We start from the raw sequence: 9103 nt of genomic DNA, 5'->3' as shown, positions 1-9103 counted from the left end.
TGGTCGCATTATAAAGAAAATTTTTGTTTTTTTTAATAACATGCCCGTGTGGGTCACAATTGCGACCAATTAGTTTTGTCAGAATTGTGACACACATGGCAGCATAAAAAAAAAAAGGGGCAAAAATGTAATTCACATTTCATTCGGCGAAGCTGCAAGTCTGATCTCCATCAACATTGGCACGAGGGAAGCTGCGAGTTTGGTCTCCATCAACATTGGCGCGAGGGAAGCAAAAAAGTCTGGTCTCCATCAAAAAGGGCACAAGGGCACATTTGCTACAGATCATTGATGGGTGTGTTTGATTGTAGAACATTGTAATAAAACTTTGTTGGGACTTATTTCTATGATTGTAGACTTCCATTTGTACTTTCTTGAATGTCATCACCCTTTTTTTTTAGCTCTTGTTCTTGCCACCTCCTTCATGCTCCAATCACATGGTATTTTAAAGTTTTTTTCGGAGGTTTTTTTCCACTTTTTATGATATGCAGTGCATCATCTCATTAGATTCTTCACTCATACTATGCAACTTTCCACAAACTACCTATTTGGATTATGTTCATGATCTCAACTATTAGGGGAAACTCTGCACACTCTGTCTTCTCTCGACTATGTAGGGTTCTAGAATTTTGAATGCTTTTGATCTCCTTAGGGCTTGAAGAGCCTTATCTTTATCATGTCTTCTTCCTTTGAAATGGATGTCCTCTGAATTGACACTAAGTTTCTTATCAAACACAATTGGCTACTTTGCATAATTCACACTAATAGAAATGGCAACACCAACTACTTGTTACTCTGCAATGAAAAAGTGAGCATCTTTTGCACCTCTTTCACAACTTTCATGCAATCTTTTATGTCTATTACAAAGTGCACTCCACATTTAATGATTCATCTTGATAGAAGTCCTCTCCTTCGAAAATAACAAGCTTTTTCATTCTTGAATAGGGCTTGACTACTATTCTATTTATCCTAGGAATGCCATGTAAAACTCTCTGCCATATACTGACATATTTAGGCTATATTATGTTTTTTAATGGATTTTTACCTAGCCACTACTTTAAGAATATGCTCTCTTTGGTCAAGATAACTTTCTAGGACAGTTACTTAAATTTTTATGTCAATACTTTAGTTAGAAATATGCTTTCTTGTTCAGCAACACAAAATCTGCCTTGTCTTCATAATTTTGTAAAGTTCTATGATGCTCATCTTAAAAAATCAACCTTGACATTTTTAAAAATTCATTGAAACATAGTGCATATTCCTTGTTTCTTGTATCATATTTCATTATTCCACAAAGTTTTTCTCATGATCAAATCATACAATTACATAGCCTGACAGTTCCTTAAATCAAATTAGCATACATATAGAAAAAATGCACGGAGATAGCAGGTTGTGAAAGCAATCATATAGGGCTACAACATGGGCAGCCTATATTAATCCTTGAAACTTTCCATGTGTATGCGGGCTTGGCATTACTGACAGTTGGCTAAAAACACAGAGTACATTCTTTAATTCAAACAATGCTTGATGAACCTCATCAGTAGTATGTTTTTGCTTTTGAAGCGTTGAAGTTGAAAACTTCTGCATGGCAACACCAACATCAAAGTGTAACATGTAATTTGAGGGTGCCAAATGTACTGCTCTTAATAATGTTCTTTTAAAATCTTGCCACTATTCTTCTTCATAATATGATCGAGCTAAATATAATAAAATTTGGGTGTCAGTGCCAAAATAGAATTTCCTCAAACAATTTTAATACATTTTCATTGCAAGCCCAAACTGTCCTTGTGCAAAGTAAACATGTGCTAGATTTACCCACACATCAGGCATCTGAACAAAGATGTTTCTTACTGTAGCTTCTTGAACCTATGTGAAAATTTCCTTTTCAATATCAAAATGACCCCTTTCGGCTAGCACAATGCCTGCCCCATTTGCAACATAGACATTTCCAGGTCTTTGAGCCAACACTTTACAATAAAGTTCCCTAGCCTTATCAAGATGTATTCCCTCCACGTCTAGATCCTTATTCTCATTGCATGAAGCTGCAAAATAATTCCAGTTTCCAAGAGAAATGTCAGCACAACCATCATTACCATCTGATATATTTTGTGCAGTTTTAATTGTTTCTTTTGCTTTAAGCCAGTGATCTATTTTTAGCTCCAGGTTGCCAAGCATGGTAATCACATTTACTGAGGTTTTATCCACCTTAAGTGCCTCCCCAAACAATTCTAGGCTTAGTTGGATCTCATTTTGAGCCTAGGCCATGGCTGCAAGTCGTAGATATGCATCCACATAATCAAGAAACTTGAACAATATTAGCCTGTACAAAAGATTTTCTTTTTCAGTGTCATGTAGCTATTCAAATAGCCTGGCAAGATTAAATAGTATGGTATATGAAATATTTTACATATTTAACAATGGATGATCTATATTCCAAGAGATCTTTTGTAGCCAAAATAGAAGTTTGAAAATTGTTGAAAATCTAGTATAAGTTTATGTTGAAAATGGTTCTAATCTTTTAAATTGAATTCACCAAATAAAGTTATTTGAGAAGATGTTTTGTAGTCAATATAGAAGTTTGAAACATAGAAAATGTTATTTGTTTTTTATTTGTTTCACAGAAAGATTTTGAAGTCAACAAAAGGAAAGTCAAGTGATGAAATTTTGTTCCTCTTATGTTCAATGATATAGTTCTATTATCTTTTTTTATTTTTATTTTTATTTTTATTTTTTTTATTGAATATATATCTTAAAATTATTTTAAATAAATCTTAGGTTCAAATTTATTCAATATTTGATTTATTTTTCAAAAATAAGAAATTGTAACCCACTTGAAGATTTTTGTGACATATGACTTCTAAATGATCCATGAGAATTTAACTTATATCTTGAAAATATTCCAGATTGATTTGATTTACATTATTACATATATACATATATGTTTCTAGAGATATTTAGAATATTTAAATATGTTGTTGCTTCTGATCTATCTATTGTATAGGTAAAATACTAAAGGTTCACCACGCAAAGAGTCTTTTTGATGAAATGATGTATTCACCGAATCAGAAGTATTACCAATGTAGGATGGAATGAATTATTTATTATATCATCCCCAAAATACATCAATAGGAGACAAGAGGTAGTTGAATCATGAGCTTTCCATTGAGTTTGAAGATATTTTCAGAAAAAAAATATGTATTTTTGGAGAATGGTTAACACTATAAAAGACAAGTTATCTAAATAGATTATTGAATTTTTTGTTAGAAAATATCAACTAGGATAAGATTATAAATCAAGGATAACAACATGATTTGGTATCCTATTTCCAAGATAAAATAGGCTACAAAGAAAGAAAAGTGGTTCACTCATAATATTCTAAAATGCTAATTTGGGTATAAATTGTGTCTTGTTGTCTTTATGGGCTTCATTTGGCTGGTCATTAGCTGAAAAACTAGGAATTGCTAAAGATCAATTAAATAGGGATAATCATTTATAGTTTTTGTATGAACACATTTAGACTATTTTTAATTAAATATATTGAATTGCTATAATAATTTTGTTTGCTTCAAATCCATATAGTAGATTAAATAAAATGTCTCATTATTTCTATATTCACCACTACTTCTAGGTGAAAAAATAACATTCAAGCATTCAAGGACTATTTTGATATTTTTTATGCAAGCTCACAATGTCCAATAGACTTTCAAACAATCAGAATGCTTCATCCCATGTATGAAAGTTTTCATTCATAAAATAGTTATTCTATGGTATATGAAATATCTTATATATTCAACAATGAACAATCTATCGTTCTCTTGTAACATTTAGCAAATAGTTTGAATATTTGACTTTCTATAATATTTTGTTACTTGTATTCACATTTTTGGGGAGCCAAATGACAAAGATGAGCTTGAAATATTTGAATACATTCCTTTCATACAAGTGATTATGAACATATGTCAATATAGATTGAAATATACATATATATTTTTATCGCACACTTATGTAGTGCACACATTTAGGTATGTGTAGTTACTTTTAAATATGTTAATCTAGTGTAACTTATAAAATGTCTAATATAAGTCTAGGTTGAAAAATGTTATAATTTTTTAATGTAATTTGTCAAATAAAGTTATTTCAGCAGATGTTTTTTAGTCAACATAGAAGTTTGAAACATAGAAAATGTTAGTTATTATTTTATTTGCTTCATAGAAATATCATGAAGTCAACAAAAGGAAAATTAGGTGATAAAATTTTGTTCCTGGGTAGGGCCACAATAATGGTTCCCACTTTCCATAATGAAGAAATCACATGGAAAGTCGGGAAGCTAAATCTTAGGGGCTTCAAATGAAGCCAAATCTTTGAATGAAGGTCCCAAGGGGCTTCACTCGAAGCCTCCATGCCGATATTGGTGTGGGGGCTTTGAATGAATCTTAGGGCTTCATTCAAATCTGACATGCAGACCTCGTTCACACTCCTAATAACTAATCGAAAAAGCTTTTAAATCCAACATTTTTCTTTTTTGTCCCATGGTTTCATGTATGAGTTGGTGGACTAGGGCGCTAAGAGGGAAGTTAGTAACATCATACCTTGCATCAACATCTATGTCTATGATGCAGGAGCACCTATTCATTGGATTTCTCATGGATAAATTCATATTTTAAATTATATTTAAATAGTATTTAAAAAGTAACTCAATTTAAATAGTGTTGTCACTTTATCCCATGGAAACTCAAGTGAAACACCTTCTTCTTCTAGTCGATGGAAGAATTCCATATCCTTTAAACACACAAGAAAAACTTCGAAAAGTATACTGGGGCTTTTATTGATGAATTCAACCTAAACGCCATTTCCTAATGCCTCCATGAAAGTTTTTTGAGCCAACTCTAGTTCATCACGCTCAAAATGAAGAACCAAAATGTTGTTTAACAATTCAATGGGTACATCTTCTCTGCTCTTCTTCATAAGAGACTTTGCTATGTTAAGAGAATCTAAGGCTGCACTGGGGTCTGATGATATCAATAACTCACCCATCTTAATAAAGGAATGAGCATCACATGGATCTATGCTAGTTGCCTTTCTTAGAATTTCCAAAGCCTTCTCTCACTTCCCTTGTTGAGCATATATATGGCCTACAGCTTTCAAGCTCTCGCAGTTCTTAGGGTGAACCTCCAAAACCTTTTCAAAATTTGAGAGAGAAGTCTTAAGATCTCCCAATTTTATATAACCTATCCCAACCCAAAGTATGGCAACACAAAATCCTGTGGCTTCTGGCTTTCCTTGACTGATGTCATGTAGTAGTGGCCAGCAATTTCATAATCACCTTTGCTATGATAAGATTGTGCAAGATTATAATATGAATGAGATTTCATGAGAGGGTGGTCTATCAAAACAAGAGCTATCTCAATCAACTGTTCATTTGGATCTCCACATTGCTAATCACTTGGATCAAGGCTTTTCTTTTTCTTCACAAAATAGGTTTGGTCCCAGAGTTCAGCAAGTAAAGAAAGTGAACCATTTAGGTTATTTTCTCCCCTCCCAAATGATTTCCTCAAAATCAATATAGATGGGTTTTCAAGGAGTAATCCACGTCCAACAAGAATGGGTGGTACTAGTAGTGGAACTTTAAGCCCTGTTTAGTTTTTCTTTTCTACTTCCTTAAGTACTCATTCTAAAAATTAGATGGAAGCTTGGGCTATTCTCTATACTCTTGAGAAAGCCTATGTATCAGTCTGGAAAATGATTTTTGCAAGATGGACTATGATTCTTGTCACCCTTCTGAATAGTGGAAATTTTCTAGTTTGCAAGTACTAACTAGAATTCAAAACCGATATCTTGATGTATTTGATAGATCATTGTCAATTGTTTGATTTCTCTTTATTATCGTTTCTTGAAGGATTGATGGGTGGATGCTTAACCAATTGTTGTCTTAATTATAAATATTTAAATGATTGGATGCTAGAATGGTTGATACTCGAATAGTTGATATTTTCCTGTATAAGTGACTGATTCTTTGCTTGTTGGTCTGATTGTTTGGTTATTTTGATATTTGATTCCCAATTGATGATAGGTGGACAATTGAATGGTTTAATTTGATGGATTCAGGATTGATGATTTAACAAATGTTGATAGTGATGATTGAATGAATGCTGATTTGATATATTGGTGTGTAATGATTTCATAAATTGATTCTTGAATGGATTTCTAATTTTGTATCTAGTTGAATGAAATGACATTTGATGGTGAATTTCTATTGATCTTCCCTTTATATTTTATTTATAAAAGAATTTCCACCCTTCAAAAGGAATTGAGTCACCACCCTTCATTGCTGCCTCACGAAATAATAATTTATTTCCAAATGATTGTTTGCTTCCTTCATGTTCTCTTCTCATAGAATGGTCTCTCCTTTATATCTTAATCCTTCAATACTCATAACTCTTTATTTCATTCATTTTGATCATTCACTAAACTTAATTAAATTATAATTATATTACATGTTATTTTCATTTTTTATATTTTTACTTTTTATTTTTATTATTGAATGTCATGTCAAAAAGGGGACATTATACTGACATGCATTACAATATAGCAAAATAACAAGAACATTATTGAAACAAACTAATACAACATTCAGATTATAAAATTAGACTACTACAACAACACAAATTAACCTAACAGAAAGCATAGAATACCATTCCCACAATGACCAAACATTTACCCACTGAACTACACCTCTTCTAAATAATGTAAGATGTTGATAACACGTTGATACTACCATCACACATGTCAAATTAGACTGGTACACACTAAAAGCCACCCCAATCAATTGTAGCTAACATCTGGATGCACACTTATAATTGATGTCAATTAGAATACTGAAGGTCTCGAATAGGGCATAGTGGTTGTTGATATAGTAGGTACAAACTTGTAGAAAGCTCAAAAAATTTGCCAAAGTCTACATAACTAAGACTTAGCATCAAAGCTTCTCCCTAGGCACCTCGAAACCACCAAATATTGGCCCCAAAATAGGAGCCCTTCATCTTCAAGCTCTCACATACTTGCTCCACTTGGTACAGCACCCCATAAAGGTCATCTATTCACTTTCAACTTGGATAGCCTACAATATGGTCTTTGTATACAATTCATTTTTTGTCGTTTCATTATATGGTTTGAACAAGTGTGGAAAAAAATCAGATTTTTATTATGAATTTTTTGTTCACCAATCTATGTTAAACTAATTAGCAAGGTCACTTTCCTAATACTTTATGAACTGGATGCTATTCACAAGGTCAGTTTCCTAATACTCACTATAGTACTTGCTATTCAATTGAGATAGACATGGCTCATTAGTTTGTTTGTATTCTCTTTGGATTTTGTTAAAGAAGATAGTTGAATGCTATATGATGAACTAAAAGTTCTGTGGTGTCAATGGGCTTGTGCATCTCTTGAGCCAAATTACTAGCCCCAGTGACATTTTTTGTTGTTCAAAAGCGGCACCATACTAGACTATTTGCAAACAACCATGCAGACAGGCATTCTATAGATAGACTTGGGAACATCTTGCCAATTCTTTAGTACATAATAAAGCAACTAAATTTCATAAATTTTTTTTTTGATAGTTGATTTGTTTAAATATTGCCCATCAAAAATTACTTAGTACATCTCATCTTTTTTCTGCACAGGAGCTTGCAGTTCTAAAGAATTTGATAGCAAAGAATTTGAAGAACATATTGTAGAAAAGGTATATTTGGTGTTTTTTTTAAAGTGAAAATGTGATTGGAAATTTTGTATATTATCATATTTCACTTTCATAAAGGTCAAATTGTAAATAGAGGTGAAGTTGTATGGATTTAAGTTTCTTCTTCATTATTTATAATGCTCTCGATTCCTCCTTTGTAGCTGTAAAAATACTTGTTTATTTTCACCTTTCTAGATACCCTTTACCAGGTTCTTCAAGATTCCAAAATATCTTGGGCTGACCCCACTCCAGCATTTCCTAACTCCTACTTGGTTCAGAGACCTAACTCCTTTTTATATGTGTCTTCCTCTTACTACTCCATTTGTAGGTTGCAAACAAATCATCCTTCTTCCACCAACGAGTCATTCCATTCAACAAAGACCATGTCTGACAATATCAATGCACAAAAAAATAGGGAGACAATTGCTAGATTGTGGTCTAACTTAAAAAGAAAAGGTGATGGAAAATGTTATTATCCTTGCAAAATGTGTAAGGCTTAAAGACTCAAAGATATCTAATCACAACAGTTGAGCAACATTGTAGGCAATATGGTCACATTGAAGGGGGAAATGAGTATTGCCCTTTGGTATGTATTTTAATAGTTTATAAATTACATAAGACACAATTTGATGATGACATCATGGTCATGGTTAATATAAGGTCATCATTTTCATATAGGTCAACATCCCTGAGTTTTATGTTATGGACCATGACAATTCAGAGAATGCGGATTTCCAAACAAGGGAACATGGAGGTGTGAATATTGAAGTAGAAGGTAATGATACCATGGAAGAAGATCAGGATGATGAAGATTACGATGATCAAAATGATCAAGATGATAATGATGATGATGATGATGGTGATGATGATGCAGAGTTTGATGTACCTTTACTTGAGAAGGCACACTAGTCCCTATATGAAGGCTCCAAAACAACTCTTGAAGGTTATGAATGGTTTATCCAATGTAGCAATGACATGTATGTTAAAGTATTCCATCTTCTTTCATTATTTTACTTGTAGTTCCCTTACAATTAACATTGGGTTCGTGTAGCAATTAATATTCTTTAAGTTAAGAAATTATATTTTTGGTCGTAGGTTGATAGGTGAGTGTTTGTTACCACCATCAAACATTCTACCTCGCTCGTACCGAGAATTATTTGCCATAATGAAAGATATTGGAATGGAGGATCAAACAATAGATGCATGTCCAAATGATCATATTATATATCATAAATAGCATGAATTTGCAACACAGTGCCCTACTTGTCATATCAGTAGATATCAATCAGATTGATTAACAAAAAAGGTGCCTCGCAAGGTTCTTCGGCATATTCCCATTATTCCATGTCTGCAACGATTATTCAAGTG

At 32.7% G+C, this 9103-nt stretch overlaps 1 pseudogene; it reads right to left on the bottom strand.

The window, feature by feature from the left end:
• Positions 1–1749: 1749 nt before the first annotated feature.
• LOC149555030 (protein CTR9 homolog pseudogene) lies at positions 1750–5369 on the bottom strand (annotated as a pseudogene).
• Between the last annotated feature and the right edge of the window lie 3734 nt (positions 5370–9103).

This window comes from Cupressus sempervirens, chromosome 5 (assembly GCF_028749045.1).
Source record: "Cupressus sempervirens isolate cs-2001-9-10 chromosome 5, ASM2874904v1, whole genome shotgun sequence".
In the NCBI taxonomy this organism is placed as follows: domain Eukaryota; kingdom Viridiplantae; phylum Streptophyta; class Pinopsida; order Cupressales; family Cupressaceae; genus Cupressus; species Cupressus sempervirens.
This window is presented reverse-complemented; position numbering and strand designations above follow the sequence as displayed.